Source organism: Chaetura pelagica, unplaced genomic scaffold (assembly GCF_000747805.2).
Source record: "Chaetura pelagica isolate M959 unplaced genomic scaffold, ChaPel_1.0 scaffold10, whole genome shotgun sequence".
Lineage (NCBI taxonomy): Eukaryota > Metazoa > Chordata > Aves > Apodiformes > Apodidae > Chaetura > Chaetura pelagica.
The window spans coordinates 10,741,555-10,759,888 of NW_009952263.1; positions in this window are offsets into that span (position 1 = coordinate 10,741,555).

Here is an 18,334-nt window from a genome sequence, read left to right on the forward strand (position 1 = left end):
TGCTTGTTCCTTTGTGGCTTTCTGTGAAGCTTCGTCAAACCTTATAAAGGTCTTTATTCCTCTTTACGGCTTTTTTGTTTCCCATGTGAAGTGCAGAAATAAATTTCCAATCCAAGCTTTAAATATATAGATACTGGCATTGAAACCCAGACTTCTGAGTGAATATAGTAGGCAAGTCAAGATGCAACAATGTGTGTTTAACGTGTAAATCAGGGGAGAGTGTAAAATCAGGATAAGAATTCATACAAGGGCCTTTCCACTGAGTAGATCTTCTCCAGGCTTCAGTTTTAATAACTTGCACGTCAGAAACACATGGTTACTCACAGTGCCAGAGTGAGCTAGCTTCTATTATAAGACTGGTTTAGGCAGACAAGGGTGGATTCCTTTCACATGAGGGAGTAAATGTAATTTTAAAATTCTATCAATTGCATTTTCTCTCATTTTATTCTCACACTGTATTTATTTATTTCCCATCAGTGTGCCCTGGGAGTGAACTCTGCCTCCCCACAGCCAGTCCCCAGTTTCCACAAGTAGTCTGTGCATCCCACAGCAGCACAAAAGATTCTCTACTCAAATTAGAAAAAGACTGGATTAAAAAATGCACTGGCTTCTTTGTCTAAAACCTCATCTGGTATTGCCACATTTTATAAAATACTCCAGGTCTGAGTCACGACTATGCCTCTTCCTGGGGTTGCCAAGGGATGAATAAGGCCATCTGTTTTCAGACCATTCTGCCCATGCTGCCATACAGAGTAGAGGACAAACAGACTTTGCTAGTGACCAGGGTGGGATTTTTGGTGCCCTCATTTGCTAGAGGCAGAAAAGCCTCCTAGCTCTTTCTGGGACGCTGACCCACACCCAATCCTGTACAGGTTTTCCTAATCTTGGAATAGCTGAAGTAAGCAGGAAAGGAGCTGGCAATTGGCTTCAGCACTCTTTGAAGTCAGCTGTTGGGGCAGAAGGAGAAGGGATAGAAAGGAAAACTCTGCAGAGCCTTCTGGGCCCCAATGACCTCCCCTTTCGCCTCTCTCCATTTGAACTGGGAAACCCTGGCAGCCAGTGGGAGCTTTCCCAAATTTACACCACCTGCTGTTCACAACCCATGCTTCAGATAAGTAAAATGAAAAGTGAATTCTTAAGAAACACATTGTGAGTTCATACTGTGAATCAAAACTGGGAGCAAATTGCCATAGCCACTCTCAAGAGCTTTGGTTTCAGTCTTAAGTGGATATTTAGATACGATAGTGTTTCACTCTTCTTTTCCTTGCTAGCTCAATACACCAGCATGGCTGTTGCCTTGCTCTGAGACTGAAGAAGCATTTTTAATGGTGTCAGCCCATTCCTTGCAATGAGATTCGCTAATTAACTCATACCCTTCCCCTCCATTACCTGAAAAGGGACCTCTTGCATTGGAGAGGTGAAAAACTACAGGACATAGCAGTAGCTGTTACATTTAATATCTTGTCAGCAGCTTGACGGATTTAGCACACCCTTTTCTGGCTATCCAGACTCTGGAGAACACTGTATGCCTGATTTCTATCAGGTCTAAGCAATGTCACGTTGGGGGCCTGACTTCCATGACAGAATCCCTTTAAGGGAAAAGGAAAATGAATACCACCCTCTATAAATTAGCTGGAACAAACAAACTATTTGCTCAAACTTACTGTACTCCTGCCAGGAGCCATAAACTAGCTATCTGTGTTTAAGAAAAGTAAAAACTGTTTTTCCTACCATGGAATAAACAGTCTCTGGGTTCTGTTCCTAACCACAAATGGCAAATGTATGCAACTCTCCAAGAACCAAATTCTACTCACTTTCCAAATTTGCTTAATCTCCAGTCCTCAGAGATTAATTAACTCGATGGGGAAGCGAACACTGAAGTTGGAAATGAGGTGTTTTTTATCCTAAGTGCTGTTCTGTTCATCTAAAGAAGTTGCCCTGCTGATGCCAGCAGAAAAATCTGCAATATTTAACCTAGATGCTCCTGTTTTCTAGTTTTGCAAGTAAAATCTTGATTTTTAAGTACAGAGACCCAACCAAGGTATAGGTACTGGGCACAGATATGAACACCTTGTAAACCAAAGAGAAAGCACCTATCTGCCTCCAGAATTAATTGCAGAGACCTCTAAACAAACCACAGGATGAGCACACATTCATACAGCATACTCAGTATACATGCCCTGTAGGGAATAGTTGTTTTGGCTTTTCCATGGAAAGAACTGATAATCTAAACAGAATTCCGGAGAGCAAAGGGACTGGATAATTCCATTCACCGCTGGGAGTTGCTGCTCAGTCTCACACAGGCTCCTAGCAGTGAAACCCACATGGAGCCCCTGTATTGCTCCCTGCTCCAACACTCGAGGACAGAGAGTGAGGAATAGGCATTCAGAGGGTACAATCCACACTCTCCACAGACACCCCACAGAATGACACGAGTGTCATTGATTTGGAGACACCTCTGTGAGTTCAGCAACAATTGTTGTGCTGCGACAACCAGGTAGCCCAGCTGACCTCACAAAGGTGGCTTTGTGTCATGATTTGGGATTTAACTCATGCTAAACAAACTCATTTTGCTTTGTGCAAGAATCCTCTTCTATTGCTTTCATAAAGATGACAGGTTAAGGTTACACACAGTTTTCTGTGACACTAGTTAAGTTAAACCCTTAAGATTTCTATTCCAAGACAACACACATTTGACAAAAAGTAACAGTTTGTTTCAAGTTCCTTTCTTCTTTCCCACATCCTCAAGACATACCTCTTGCCTGTGCCTGCAGGCAAACGTGTAGAGAGTTGCCACAAGCTGGAAAATAAAAATGAGCTTTCATAAAAGAGGTCAGTAATGGACTTTTTCCAGGGTACAGACTCAATAATAACTAATATAACAATAGCATCTTTCCTTGTTTTCCTCATCCTCTCATCTCTCCAGTGATGCTAAGCAGCATTCAGCAGCATTTTCTCTAACGTTTTTATTGCAGCAAGAATGCCAAGAGGCAGAAGTCATGTCCTCTCCATGGCCCTTCTTTTAAATCACCCAACATTGCCCCAGTTGTCCTGACTTCACAATGAGGCTTTGAGATCCTTCTGTAATTACAAACACATCCTGTCCTCAAACTCTGTGTCCACACCCAGTCCATGGCTTCCTCCTGGCTGGCTCTTCAGCTGTGCATGGGTGAATTCCTGGGGCTTGTCGCAGTTCATTTGAGCTCTCTTGACAGTGACTTATCAACAGTTGTTCAAAAAGCCATCTAAATGCTTTTATGCCATTGTGAACAATTCTACAAGCAAGGTATGTTACCACCTTGATAGCAAAGAGTTGAGATGCTGAGCTCTTTCAGATTAGTTTGAAATAGATGTGTGGTCTGTCTAGGCATCTTCAAAAATCCTCTTATTGCTTAGAATCATAGAAACATAGAATGTTAGGGTTTGGAAGGGATCTCTGGAGATTGTTGAGTCCAACTGCCCTGCCAAAGCAGGATCACCTAGGGCGGGCCACACAGGAATGCATCCCAGTGGGTTTTGAAAGTCTCCAGAGAAGGAGACTCCACAACCTCCCTGGGCAGCCTGTTCCAGTGCTCTGTCACCCTCACAGTAAAGAAATTTCTCCTCATGTTGAGGTGGAACTTCCTATGTCCTAACTTATACCCATTGTTCCTTGTCATATTAGTGGGCACCACTGAAAAGAGACTGGCCCATTCCTCTTGACACCCACCCCTCAGATATTTATAGACATTAATAAGATTCCCCCTCAGCCTTCTCTTATCAAGACTAAACAGCCCCAGTTCTCTCAGCCTTTTCAAAAAGAAAGATGTTCAAGTCCCTAAACCATCCTCTTAGATCTCTATTGGACTCTCTCCAGTAGTTCCCTGTCCCTCCTGAATTGAGGAGCCCAAAACTGGATACAGTATTCCAGCTGTGGTCTCACCAGGGCAGAGTAGATGGGGAGGGGAACCTACCTAGACCTGAAAATACACCTTTCCTAATGAACCCCAGGATACCATTGGCCCACTTGGCCATAAGGGCACATTGCTATCCCATGGATAACTTATACTAGGACTCCAGGGTCTTTCTCCATTGGAGCTGCTTTCCAGGAGGGTGACCCCTAATATATACTGGTGCCTGGTGTTATTCCTCCCCACATGCAGGACACTACACTTGTCCTTATTGAACTGCACGAGGTTCTCCTTCGCTCAGACCTCTGGCCTGTTCAGGTCATACTGAATGGGAGCACAGCCTTCTGGTATGTCAGCTGCTCCTCCCAGTCTTGTATCATCAATGAACTTTCTGAGGGTACACTCCGTCCACTCATCCAGGTTGTAGATGAAGATATTGAACAAAACTGGACCCAGTACTGATCCCTGGGGAACACCACTGGCCACAGGCCTCCAACTTTACTCTGTGCTGCTGATCACAAGCCTTTGGACAGTGGTGTTGAGACGGTTTTCAACCCACCTCACAGTCCAATCATCAAGGTGATTGAAGGGTGATCTTGAGGCTACTTCCATCTGTCTGTAGAAGGCCTCATTGACAACTTCTTCTTGGTTTGATGGTCTGTAGTAGATGCCTCCCACTGTATCACCCATGTTTGCATGTTCCTTAACTCTTACCCATAAGCTTTCAACACTTTCATCATCTCCCCCTCAATGCATTCTAGTTGTTTACTCACATAAAGAGCAACTCAACTACCTTGCCTCATCAGTCTATCCTTCCTAAAAAGTACAGAGTTGTCCATTACTACATTCCAGCCACATGAGTATCCCACCATATCTCTGTAATTGCAATAAGATCTTAGTCCTACGACCACATCCAGATTTCTGGTTCATCCTGTTTATTCCCCATGCTTCTTGTGTTGGTATACAGATACTTTAGAGACTTAGTTGAGGAGCATGTGTTACCATTGTGGTCAGTCTGGTCTACTTGCCCATTGGCTGCAATGGCACACACATTGCCACATTGGGCCCCACCACCTGTGAACTTCAGTTTGAAGCCCTCCTGACTACTTAGCCTCTTCACAAGCCAAATTACATTTAAAAATCCAATCCACTGTCTCTAATCTTATCCAGGTTTAAGAAGGATTTGGAGTGATCAGTTTTTCAGTAGGTTTTTGAAGAAAAGGTTCATCCTGCTCCACAGTATTCTTAGCATATGAGCTTTCTTCTCAAAATAGTTGATCTTACACTAAAAAAGAGCAACAGTAAAACCTACAGTGGATGTAAAATTAATCAAAAATATATGTCTTGTTGCTTTTTCCTCCTTCTATTCTACCTACCACTTCTCCTTTCCTTTTCCAGTCTTTTGGGCATTGCTGACATAAATTTTGTCGGTAGCCTTTGTATTCGCCAATCATATTAAAGAAAATATCTTTCAACAGCAAATGTACGTCTGCATTTTCTCCTGCTTCTTGATCCATTAGCAAACTCACCAACTGCTCACTGTGAATGAGTAATTTTCTTTTTGAGAAGTCATTACTTCATGATTTTTAAACAATACAATCTGGAAGGCAGCAAAACATTATGGATTTTGGAGGGAAATTATAGATCCAAACCAGGTCCAGTCCTCAGCACCTGAGGTAGGTTATTTTACAGCATAGGATAAGATGATAACTCTGCTGTTTCTTGACTTGCCCCTCTAACCTACTGCTATCTGAATAAACCATGGCCTTTTTCAACACTTGTTTCTTGGTCTTTGAGCTTCTTTCCTGTGCTTGAAATTCATATACTCTTCTTGACCAATTTCTTCAGAAAGGACTAAGACAATAGGATTCCCCAAAGCAAAAAAACATTCCTTTACAGGAAGTACTCATTCCTGGGTCCTGCACTGTAGCAGACTGCTGTGTGTGGTCACTCTGCTTTCTGACTGGTATTGCACGCAGGAAACCGGTCTAGAGCTTGGTGATTGATGTGGGCTGCTGGATTTGGTCTGGGAAACAGATGTGTATTAGGTCCCTGATCTAACCATGGAGAAAAAGTTTTAATATCTTTAAAAAGTGCCCAATTGCCCAACTTTGCCCAGCTAGTTCAATACATTACCTTATTCATGAGCTATCATTTTCATTCCAAGGGCATACAAACCCTGTAGCATGGAAAGGCATGTTCAACTGAATAATTGGTATTCAGCTGTGCAGAAAGAAATTGAATGAGCAAAAGGTCCAGCTGCATTTCAATACCTAGGACTGGTTGCCATATCCAAAAACCAGGAGAGTCTCTCTTTCTCTCCTTCTTTCAACAATTCAGTCCGCAATCTGCAGGAATCCTCCACATAATCTGCAAGACCTCTAACTAAAAAGCAGAAGGGTATGGTAATGTATTGAGGCAATGTGGACAGCAGAACAACACTAATGAACTCACTAAATACTCACCTATGCCTTTTCTGGGGGGCTGTGGCAGTTTTTAATGTTTTTGCACAGAATGGCAAGAATATATGAAAGAGATTAATAGTTCCATACATCTGGTGGCTGACTGCAAACAAAGCAGTAATATTTGCCATAGCAGCATGTTAGCATGTTCTTTTTACAATCAGTTAACTATGAAGCCTGACAATTCACACATAATCATTTAATATGTACCAGTACAAAAGCTTTTGTACCTCTGGGTTATTTACTGCAATCTGTCTGGTCTGTAAGCGTTGTGTTTGGACATGCAAGTTCTCCAGTACAAGCACTGTCTGTACTTTGGATTCTGTACAGCAGAGCACAGAACATACTGTTGGTGTTTAAAAAGGAAATGATTAATATTTCCCCTATTTACCATACTAGAAATTCCAATGGATGCCACCAGACTCTCTTAACTAGTCTCTGCTAGTGCACAAATATACAAGTGCTTGTTCAAAACTCCTTTGTCATGACTGACAATCTAGTTTTGGGAACTGAAAAAAACCCAAACCCTAGAATTTCCACTAAAGTGAGATACTTCTCTCTGACACTGAAGTACTAAGATTTTTAGCACTGGAAAGTAAGATACCCTTTGTGTTATGTTACTAACCCTGCCCTATACCTCATAAAATTGAGGTGATCACAAAAAAGACTCTTCCTAGGCAGCTCTTAGAATGAAGCTACCCTGATTATTTTGGTACCACATGTGCTGGCTTTCTGGAGTAGACAGGTCAAGTGGACAAGCACAGATGTGGATGGAATGTATGGGCAAAAATGTGAAGGGGAGTGACATGACAGCGTAGGGAGAAAAGCCCTATCTTGAGATCATCTTTCAACAACTATTCTCAAATCCTGGTTACTATACAGTCTGCAAAAAATGCCTGTGTGCACAGCTCCCAGTTCATCTCCCTCTGCTGTCACACTTTCCACCTAGCACAGGAGTCCTTTGCAGTTCAGATCAGTACATACTGTGAGCCAGTGCAGCATCCTGACTCTCTGCCCTGAGCGGTGGAAAACATGCACTCTCAGCTCACACATGAGCTCTGGACTTGTCAGCAAGACATGCCAAATTCATACAAAGAGAGAAAGAACACAGTTTAATACAGACCTCTGTTGTGGTTCTTCAGAGTGGGGCTTTATCATAGGCCTTTGGATGGCCTCCTCCTCTCTGGATGTGCAGAGAGATGATATCCTGCAGCCTTGAACCCTTCTTTCAGTCCTTCAATAAGGAAGCTTACAGAGGGAAGATGCTGCTACTATCCTTGATTAATGAAAGTGTTTGCAACGTCTGGGTCTGCATGTGCAACAGCCTCTGTCTGTTTCTAGCCTACATGTGTATGAAGACAGAGAGGTGGGATCAGGGCAGGAAACAAGCATATTTGTTGCTGGGAAGTCTTGTCTGATGTAACTCTCATTGGTTTGGGGTCTTGAAGAAGCAAGGGAGCGGGTGACTTCAGAAATCACAGAGAGCTGAAGGATCTACAAAGCCAAGAAATGAGACTTTCCTGGGACTTGCCTGGATGACAGGGGAGTTCAAAAGCTCACCATCCGGACATGTGTGCCAGATAAAGATGACCTATCACTCTCATTCAGTTATCAGCAAAACCAGTGTGTCTGTTTCTCTGTTGGGATTTTGATGGGAGGTCCAGTGAGAGCACAGGGGTGGAAAGAGAGCTCCATGCATTGGTACTTTAAAGCAGGACCCACTGCAGGTTTTACAGGTATCCTACATGTTTCCAGTGATATACACACCACCAAAACATAAACCTACTCCTTGAAAGTGGGCAATTTTCAGTGTTAGGAACCTGAAATCAAACTCTAGAAACAATACGTAAGATGGGAATTCACATGTGCATGAATAATGTCTCCAAAGTAAAGCAGGCACATCTGAAATTTCTACCATTAGGTGACATTTTCCCAAATAAGTGGTCTGGGAGTCAGCCATGCTGGGATCAGCTCCTGTGGCAGTGCCAAAGAGCAGATTGACAGCCTAAAGCTACATCTCCCATTTTCTGGAAACCTTGGACACACTCTTCACAAATGCGCTTCACTCATCAGAATTCAAGGATGGAAATTGTCCAGTACAAACTGTGTTGAGACCACAGTTTTGCAACATTGGAAGGGAAAAATAAAGCCTAGGCTCATGCCAACCTTGTAACCACAGTGGCTGTACACTGCTCTTATTTAGAAGTGTAAGTCTACAGCAGTTCAGTCAACCCAGGAGAATTTGTCCAGATTTATGACTGCATACCTGAAAAGATTCTGGCATGAAATCTGTTGAAAGGAACAGAGGAGGAGAACGATGTTCAGAGTTTAATGTATATCAGCTACAGTAAACAACCAAAAATTAAACTAGAGCCTGAAACAGCCCCAGTCAAAACCTCTCCCTCCTTTTCCTTTTCCTTGTGACATTTATTGCAGGGCCCTAGAGAGGACGGGCAAGTATGCAGTGCTCTGAGTTTTAACACTAGAATGTAAAGCATTTTCCGAAAGAGTGAGGGGAGAAAGTTTTCTTTAAATGCGTTCCAGGAATCAGACCTGAGAAAAATGCCTGATCTGAAAAGGCCTGATGAAGTCTTAGCCTTTCACCGAACGGCTTTTCCTTTGAAGTGGCAAAAGCGTGTGTGATTGAGGAGGCGTTTTTGTCACGGCTGCCTCGGGAGTCACATATCCTCTGACCACCATATTTTATTTTATTTTAATCTGTGACGTTTGGCATTTTGAAGGGTTTGCATGCGGCCGACGTGAGGGTAAACAGTCGAATCACACACAGGAACGCTGAGAGCTGCCAAGTCAAACACCAGAGCCTCATGGGAGGCTGAGACAATGAAGTCGCCAGTGATTCATTGTTGGGGATGGCAGTGAGGGTCGTGGGCTCTCTCCTGCCTCTGGATTTTGGCAGCGGGGCAGGCAACACCAAATTCTTGTCTAGGTTTAAAAGTTTTTACTGGTGCTGGTCAGTAGGCTCAGTAGTGTGATTTTGCCTGCAATTTCCCAGTGGGAAACAAGCCATGACCCTTTTTTGTTGTTTTTCTGGACTTACATGTTTATCTACACCAAGTCATTTTGCTGTGTCACTGGTGAACCTTACCTGAATTTTCATTTCTGTTTTTCAAGTCCCTGCAGCTCTATAAAGGCAAATGTGAGACTTGGGTGTGCTGCTAAACTAATTGCACTGGGGCAGAAATTTTAGCAAGTATTAAATATTCACTTAAATGCTATTCAACTTCTTTGAGCAGCCCCAATCACAAACTAGAAGTTGTATTGATTAAAATGCTTCGGATTTCTCCTGCCTTTTCTCACATCTTTTTACATTTACATTTTTACATTTTCTATGTCAATACCCTTTCCCCTCCTACACCTGAAAAATGGAATGAAACACATCATTCATCTTTAAAACTAAGTTTATTTTCCTAATACTATTTCTGCACGTGAAGATAATCCCTGCTAATGAAAAATAAAGCCCACAAATTACTTACATATGCTGTTTTTTCAGTAAGAGCCCATAGGTATTTTAAACCTGGGTCTGTGTTTGCAAAAGTAAATAGTTATGATTTAGACATAAATAAGTGATGAAAACTTGGGCAGTTGACTTTGGCAATAGAAAGTGGAGGTTGACATTATCTCAGAGATTTCTCTGAAAAGCAGTTTCTTAAAACCTACATCTTGCTAGCTTCTTCAGTTTCCTGGTTTATTTGGCTTGATCTCAGCTCAGGGAGCATGAGGAAGAGGATGGCCTTTCCCTGATCAATGCCTTGTCTCTGGCTTGAAGAGATTGATGCCTCTGAGCACACAGAGAAGAAATTATTCATGAGACTCTCTCCCTGGGGAACATAACCTGGCGCTGAAAGATGTTGCAGAGCAAGCAGGATGGGAAGGGACCTCCCATGCTTTCCAACCAGTGTCTTCTTAGCAGAAGCATAACATCTAAAACCTTTCATGTAAGTTATCCACCACCATCTCGACAGCAGTTTGGTTTTTCCTATTGCTGCTCCAATCAGAAAACTGTTCCAGGACCTCCCTGTTCTGCTGATTAGGACTTTCTTCTGATTTCCAGCCTAAATTTATTTGTGGCTAGTTTATAACCATTTGTTCTTGTGCCAACATGGTCCTAAAAATGAAAAAAAAATAAAAAATAATTGTTTTTTTAAAAAATCCTTCTCCCTCTTTGTTGTTTACCACAGATGTATTTATAGAGAGCGATCCTATCTCTTCCCAGCCATCCCACTGCTAGACTAAACAAGTCCTGCTGTGTCAGACAAGTCCCATGGGACATCCACTGGCTCCACCACCTTGTGCTGGTCTTAGGGTGTCCAATGTAAAACAGGGGGCTGAGACAGTGCTCCCCAGGCCTGTGCAGAAGAGAGACAGTGTTTTTGATGGTGACCTGCATCACCTGCAGCTGTCCTTGGGTAAGACAGATGAAAATGTCACTTGGAGGGAAGCTAGGGAAGGGTTTGACAGTGCCATAGATGTTCCATGGGACATGTCCTTGTGCACAGCCTTTCACACACCATGGCTCAGCTGCACTGCATGGAGCAGACAAGGTTTCCACCAAGAAGGCTACTGACCCAGAGGAGGACATTTATCTTTGAGCAGCAGGTGAGCTGCAACTTCACACCCTAGTGTGTAACTCATTTTTGCACGTGGAAAGTATATAGGTGAGCATGATTAGTCATTTCTTCATCAAGTGGAGCAACTGCCTTCATGAAAGCAGCTTTCAAATTAGTGCAACAACTACTCACATGCAACCCCTGAGCCTCATGTGCTGCAGAGGAGGCCACAGGCTGTGCTGCAAAGGCACGTGTTTCACTGAGTATTTCAAGGCAAGAGCTTTCAGCTTATCATTTCACTGGACAAATGATACAAGCAAAGCACGGCTCATCAGCTCCAGGCTTGGCATGAATGGCTCTCAGATAAATCAGGGCAACGTGTGGCTTTTTTGACAAGCTACTACCAAAAAAAGCCCCAGAGCATTCTGAAATACGGCTGGAAGCAAACGGGGCTTGACTATATGTGACTGAGAAAGTTATTAATCTCCTCAGAAAAACTTCTTCCACAGCACACAGGAAACTTTTTTTTGTTTGTTTTTAAATTTTAATTAATGAGTTAAACTGCAACAAATAGAATAGGTTAACTGTTGTGGGATGACTTAAGTCTCTCCAGGCCCATGGTTTAATAATGTGCCAAAATTACAGCAAAAGTAAGCATCTTTTGGGCTGGCTGGTTCCACAACACTTTGCAAGCAAGTCGTCGGGGTCTTTCTGGCTTCCTGCCTGATTTTGCCTGTAACTGCTACGCAGGCCCTGCTGGGGAGGAATCACAGCAACTACTTGGTAGCAGCCCAGCAAGGTCTGACAGCTCAGGACCACATGTGAGGGATGCTAGCTCGGCAAACTCCAAGGTGTTTTCTACTATAAATTATAGTGAATTTACTGCACTAAGGAATTACCAGGTTCTGGAGAAAATTATAGGCAATGTGTCAGCTATAAATGATTTATGCATAGAACAACCTGTACTGCAGGAACCCAGGGGGTATAATAACAAGACAAAAAATCATTTAATCTTGTATGTAAATTTAAGCAGGCAGGAATTTGGGAAGAGCTGCTTGTTTTTATTCCATCTTGTGCTGCTGCCAAGTAAAGACAGTACTTGAGCAGAAAGGCACTGATGTGGAGCAGGTAGATAGGCTTGCCAATTTCCAGGAAGATACATTTTAAACTGGCTTTTTGTTTTCAGTTCAACACCCTCTGAGAATTGATTGGTTTCCATTTGACAAGAAAGGAGTCAAAAAAGCAGAAGACTCTTTCTAGGCTAGATAAACTCAGCATGAGCAATGCTGTCCATAGGCCAGATGAATCTGAAAAGTGCCCACGTTCAGCAAGAATCTGATCCCTCTCTCCTTATTTGCATGCAGTAGTCTGTTAATTCTTAGGAGACTCCAGTTGGAGTAGGACTATAGGTGAGCAAAGGGAGCTGAATCAGATCCGATTTGAAGAATCAGCTCTGGGTCAGGCTTCAGAGGCAAACAGACATTTCACAGCAATAAAACATCATTTCAGATAGGCAGCCTAAGACAACGAAGAAGCGACATCACAGTTTCTCATTAGATTTTTAAAACAATTTGTTAATGAGCAGCAAAGAGCTGATCTGGTTTTACAAAGCAAAACTCGATGGCCACATTCCAGCTAGACCTTCTCCCAGGGGCATTGCAGGTGTACGAATCGGTAAGTATCTTGCACCAGGCTCTTGTTTTCCTGGGGGAACCACTTCAGGCTGTGGAGAGGCAGCAAAGCCACTCCTCCAACTTTCCTCAATCCATCCCCACTGTCCCTCTGTCTCTAAAATGAGACAGAAAATGCACTGCTCATCCAAGCAGTGCTCTGCCTGTTTCTTATGGTACAGGGATCCCAACCCCACCATGGAAGAGAGGGTGTCCCCTTGCTCTTGCTGTCACCACCCAGGTCAGCACCATGGTCAGATGAACCAGTCCATACAGTGTCAAGTCTTGCCTTTGTCGTTTTCTGCTCAGGTAAAACTTCCCTCAGTGTCTTCGCTGAAGACTAAGACTAAAAGAATGAGAGCCATGAAATATTTACCATTGCTATACACAATAATGAATTTTCTGCAACATCTCTATGCAGTACACACACACACACATAAATGCAGCGTGTGTGCACACACACTTATATGCAATATGCCTGAGTTATGGTAGCTTTGGGAGTGATTGCCTGGAATTGTCTACCCATTGTAAATTAAATTTGTCAGTTCTACATCTGCATGAATGTTTCTACTTTTTTAAGACTCTTCTTTCTCAGATACTGTTGTTGGTCTCACAGGGTGTGTGTGTAGGTCACTCTTCTCCCTTTATTCACAGAACAGGTACAGAAGAGGTCTTATCTCCATGGTCTTGCAGCTGGAATCTAAAGAAGGTAACGAGGGTGAGGAAGGTTAGAGGAGCACCCAAAATAGGCTTACAGCAATCATGCTTGTTACTCTGTCCCAGAGAGCAGAGCAGAACAAGTGAAATCAATAATCTGCCTTTGCAGGGGTAAGAAATTTGCACAAATTTGATCCTGAAGGAAAAAATATGCAGAACAGCAGAGATCCTTCTAAAGAGCTATGATGTAGAAACATCTTTTGCACCAACATTGTGGTGGTGCTGTTGTGCTGTGGTTCATTAATAAAACGTGCAGTCATAAAGGTCTAGAGGTAAAGAAATAATACACTGTGTAATTACTGAGGTGACACAGGTTCAGCACTGAGCCTCCTCAGTGCCTCAGATACAGTCTGAGCAGGTCTCCAGCACTGAGGACAATGCTTGAGGCATAAGTGGCCTTGGCATCTCCATGCCCTGGACCAGGAGGGTAGCAAGAGACTTCTTTCCACTGTCCAGTCAGTGCTCCATCTCTCCTCTCCTTCAGGTCCCCGACAATCAAAGGTGCCTTACAACTTGAGTAGGACTCTGCTGCCCTGCCCTTCTCTGCAATGGCCATCTTGTTTTGTTCCTGCCTTTTATTTCTTTTTAAATAGAAACAAAACAATGGCTTTTAATCAAGCCTCCAGCTGGAGGATGACTAGGCCCTTATATGGCCATACTAACCCCACTGGTTTAGGGTTCATCTCACCCTCCAGGCTAGCTCTTACATTCTCTAAAGTTGGCATGAATTCCTCCTTCCAGAGCATTTGCTCAGACAAGGGAATAACTACCTGCTCTATAAACATGGTGAGGATGTCCCAGATCCACTTCCCCTTTGTTTCTCAGCCTTGCACTGAGAAGTACTTTCCTGAATATATTTACATATTTCATTTGTGACTTCTGTGAGACACTCTATGTAAGAAGTTACTGCTAATTGTGTGAACTTACCTGTTCCAAAAAGATCATAGGAAGTAAGGGGAAAATAGCACTCTCATGGTACTCACAGGCAAAGCTTTTCATCAAGGCTCAGGATGAACTAATTATTACAGATGTCTTGTAGAAAAGGGGGCTTAATAGTTAACCTGTTGAAGAAGTTAGTGCAGCTCTTAAAAACAAAGGAACATCTGTTACAGGAATTTCAAACAGAAACATAAATTGATTAACTCAGTGTTTTGCAGTTTCTATGGTCAGTGAGACAGCTCAGAACAGACTCAGTTAACAGACTGAGATTAGAATTTAAGAGGACAGGACTTACCTTTCCATAGCAACATGTTTAGACAGGAAAAAAAATATGTGGTTTGTGTTAAGTGAGGAGCTAGTGAAATGAAATATATTATGTATATGTGGTAGCAGACCCTAATTCCCTGCCTCACTCAATTTTCTGCAAAGATGCCATAAAGCTGAGTTACTGGCCAGCTGCACACAACTGTGCTTCTTTTTAAACATTATTATACTCTTTTAGACAAGTAGGTTAAAAAAAAAAAAAAGCCCAACACCCAAGCAGCCCAACATCAGTTCACTGATGCAGAGTCTGAGCACCAAAGGCTTCAGCTGAGGCAAGAACTTGGCCACAGTCTTGTGTTCCCAAAGTCCCTTCAGGGGAAGAGATTTTTCAAGTATTATTTTTCCACTTTTAAACCCCTGTCATGGTCTACCACATGCCAAGAGGTGCAGAATGTCCCCAGCTAAGGGGCAATGCTGTTGTTTCTTCACTGCTCCAAGATCATCATGCCAGTCACCCCTGAGTGGAAGACTGTAGTACTCTACTGCTCAGATGTGCCTGGTCTGAAGCAGGAAGCCACAGCAATGTCCTGCATGAAAACATGGGATGTAGCTCCTTCTGTGGGAAAGGCTGAAGAAGAAGCAGCCTGTTACATGAGTCTTCCACTCAAGCTGTGTGACACGCCTGGGGGAGAAAACAGTGGCTTGAGGTGAATAATTACTTTATTTGAACAGCCAATATGTAGGATCAAGAACCAGCACCTATTTAAAGGCCTTCAACAAATAATTCCAGGCTTCCTCAAAGTGCTGTTGTCCTGTCAGCAGACAGACTGCTTGCTACTGGATATTCTAGAAGACTCTGGATTCAGGAAGTCCTAGCAGTATGGTGTTCATGGCTCAAACCACAGAAATCAGTCAAAGTTCTGCTATGTATTTCAGCAGAAAAAGATTGAGCATTAAATAATTTCAGTTCTGCAAAGGGAAATGACAGCTTAACTTTGCTCCAGTACATCCCAGTGTAGGAAACTGCGTGTTTTTAGTAGGAAACCATGCAAAGCATCAATTCCCAGGTCATGCTCATAGGAAAATATCACCTGTCCTGCACTTTGTTACATGCAGTATGAATATCCTAAAGTAAATGTGACTAGAATAACTTTAAGAGTAATAATAACAACCCTAAGGAGAGATGCACTTGTCTCCTATGTTTTAAGGAATATGTCTGAACTCAGTCTGGCAGTCTTCCCACAACATGGGCTCCTTTTTTAAATTCCCATCAAATTTTACTGCATTTGTATGATATGCAATTAATGAGCCATAGAATCATTGAAATTAGAAATGGAAAAGATGCATTAAGTCATCTAGTCCATCCCCTAGCAGTGCAGGATTGTTCCCTACAGTGTATTTTTATATTTTCTAATGCTCTGTACAGTCCAGATTTAAATGTCTCCAGAGATGCAACTTCCACCAATTCATTTAGAGGACTGCTCCATGGTCCTGTAGCTCTCACACTCTGGAAAATTTTCCTCATAAGGCCTTGAACATGTTCCTTTTCTCACTTTCACTTCAGCTGCTTTAGCTGTAATACCTTTTACGAACAAAATAATTCCCATTCTTCCCTGATATTTATACTTTATGTCATCATGTCCTCTCCCTAAAGCTTGCTTACACAAACTGTACACAATTAGTTTTCAGGCCCTGCTTACATGCCCAGCCGTTTCCCTCTGGCCTTTCAAACAGTTTGTCTTGCTCTCTCTGAACTCCCTCAACATCGCCTGCTTCCTTCTGAGAAAAAGGCAGCACAAGCAGGCTTCCAGATGCAATTTTTCCAAGTTTGGAGAGGAAAATTATGTTACCCACCTGCTCTACACCATTCAAGCACTACAGCTCCTCAGCTGCCATATTGCCTTGAAAGTGCAGTTACTGCCCAGTGGTACCCATATTGCAATGGATGTTATTGAAAAGACTGGAAAAGCAAATCTCAGTCAGGTCTCTGTTCAAAATGGTGAATATTAGTAAATGATGCATCTAGGATGTAAAAAAACCCAACAGATGTGGAGGCCAGGTAAGACAAGCTTGTGAAGTGAGAAGCAGTGCCATTGATTTGTTTCACAATTGTGAGAGGTCTCTAGAGATATTTTAAAGCACTGAGCACTGGACTTTGTATTTATCTGCTACATAACTGCAGCTCAACATTTTTGTATGGCATCCTGGTCCCATTACAAATACTGTGAGCTTTGTCACAAGTGCTCCCTCTTCCAAGACTTTGACCATCAATGAGACTAAGTTTTATGGGGTGGGAGGTTTCATCACTGTATTTTGGATTCAAGGGGACTGAAGATTAATCAGGTTGCCCCTCATCCCAGTCAGTGTGAGATTAAGCCTTTACTTTCAACGGGGAGTTGAATATTGAGGAGGGCCAAGCCAAAATCAAGAAACATAAAGACATCAAAAAAATGCCGCAATGATGTTGGTATAAAATCCTTAATAGAATAAAATAGGTGGATGCTATAGCAACAAACCTCAGTCATGGTATTTCAAGTGAAGGGATTTCTTCTTCTGCTTTAAATCCTTTTAATGTGCCTTCTATTTAATATCCCATACAGGTGGAGAACTATAAATTCTGCTATCTAGCAGCACACACCGTTTCTATGAACACTTTATTCCAGCTGAGACACAAGTATTAATAGCAACATGGATCCTTCCTTTCAACCCTTTCCCTTCCCCAGAAAAATTTATTTCTGCAGCCTTTGGCAAGACCTGCTCTGAGGGAGCTCTCTCAGAAAGAACAAATACAGTGAGTGAGAAGTAATTCTAAAACTCTTTTTTATGATAGACATTTCATATGTAAAGCTGTCTTGACCTATCTGTCTGTTTCTCTCAGGCTACACCATTCTGAAAATTAATTCTTAATGAATCTTTAAATATGTGAAGAGCAGAGCCATGTGGTTTAGCAATAATAATTAACATAAGTGAAACTGTAAGCTTCTTAGGGCAGGAGTGAGCATTTTGTACTTGTCTACAAAGTGTCATCCACCTCTGCGAACCAAGTTAAATAGCAATATAAAAGAGTAAATAACCTGGAAGCAGGGTGTTCCTTCCACATAAGCCTATAAGCTCACTTTCCCATGCATTGATCTAATACACAGTGCAGATCTTCTGAAAAATGGGGGCTTTTTTCAGGCATGGCTGGATTTTCATGGGGTCATATCAGAGAACCTACAGTTAGAAAAGACCTGCCAGATCTATTTTCCTGCTCCAGAGCCTGTATAGCCTCTGGAGTGGGATGAGCACAAAGACCATGAGCAAGTGTATCAGCAAAATAATCCACAGTAACTGAAGGTGCCTAAGCTCAGCAAAGCAAAGGTGGACCTTTGCAGCTGGCTCTCATCTCTGGCTCCTTAAGAATGGTTTCACTGAGGGATAGTGCAGGTGGCATATTAATCAGCTCATTGCTCCTTCATAGCTGTGAACTTAACCATTAGTAAGCTAAATACAAATATTTATGCCAGTTCTGGTGGAATACTTTGTAAACTGAGCAGCAAGAAATTCATTGCCAATGGAAGAAATGATCTAATCCTAGGGGACAATCCCAACCTCATACACCTACAAGTACAACCGTGAACCAGAATTTCCGTAATTGCCAAGCAGCATTTCAGAGCTTCAGCTGCTTGTGCAAGCTGAGCACAAAGTAAAACTCTTCCATCCTTTCTAACACTTCTCTGCACACTGGGGTGCACTCCTGTTGGGTCTTTTTCCCCAGGAATCAACTGCACAGAAATTTGCCCCAAGTCTAAATTCTTGCTGATTCTGGAAGGAGTTACAGGTCT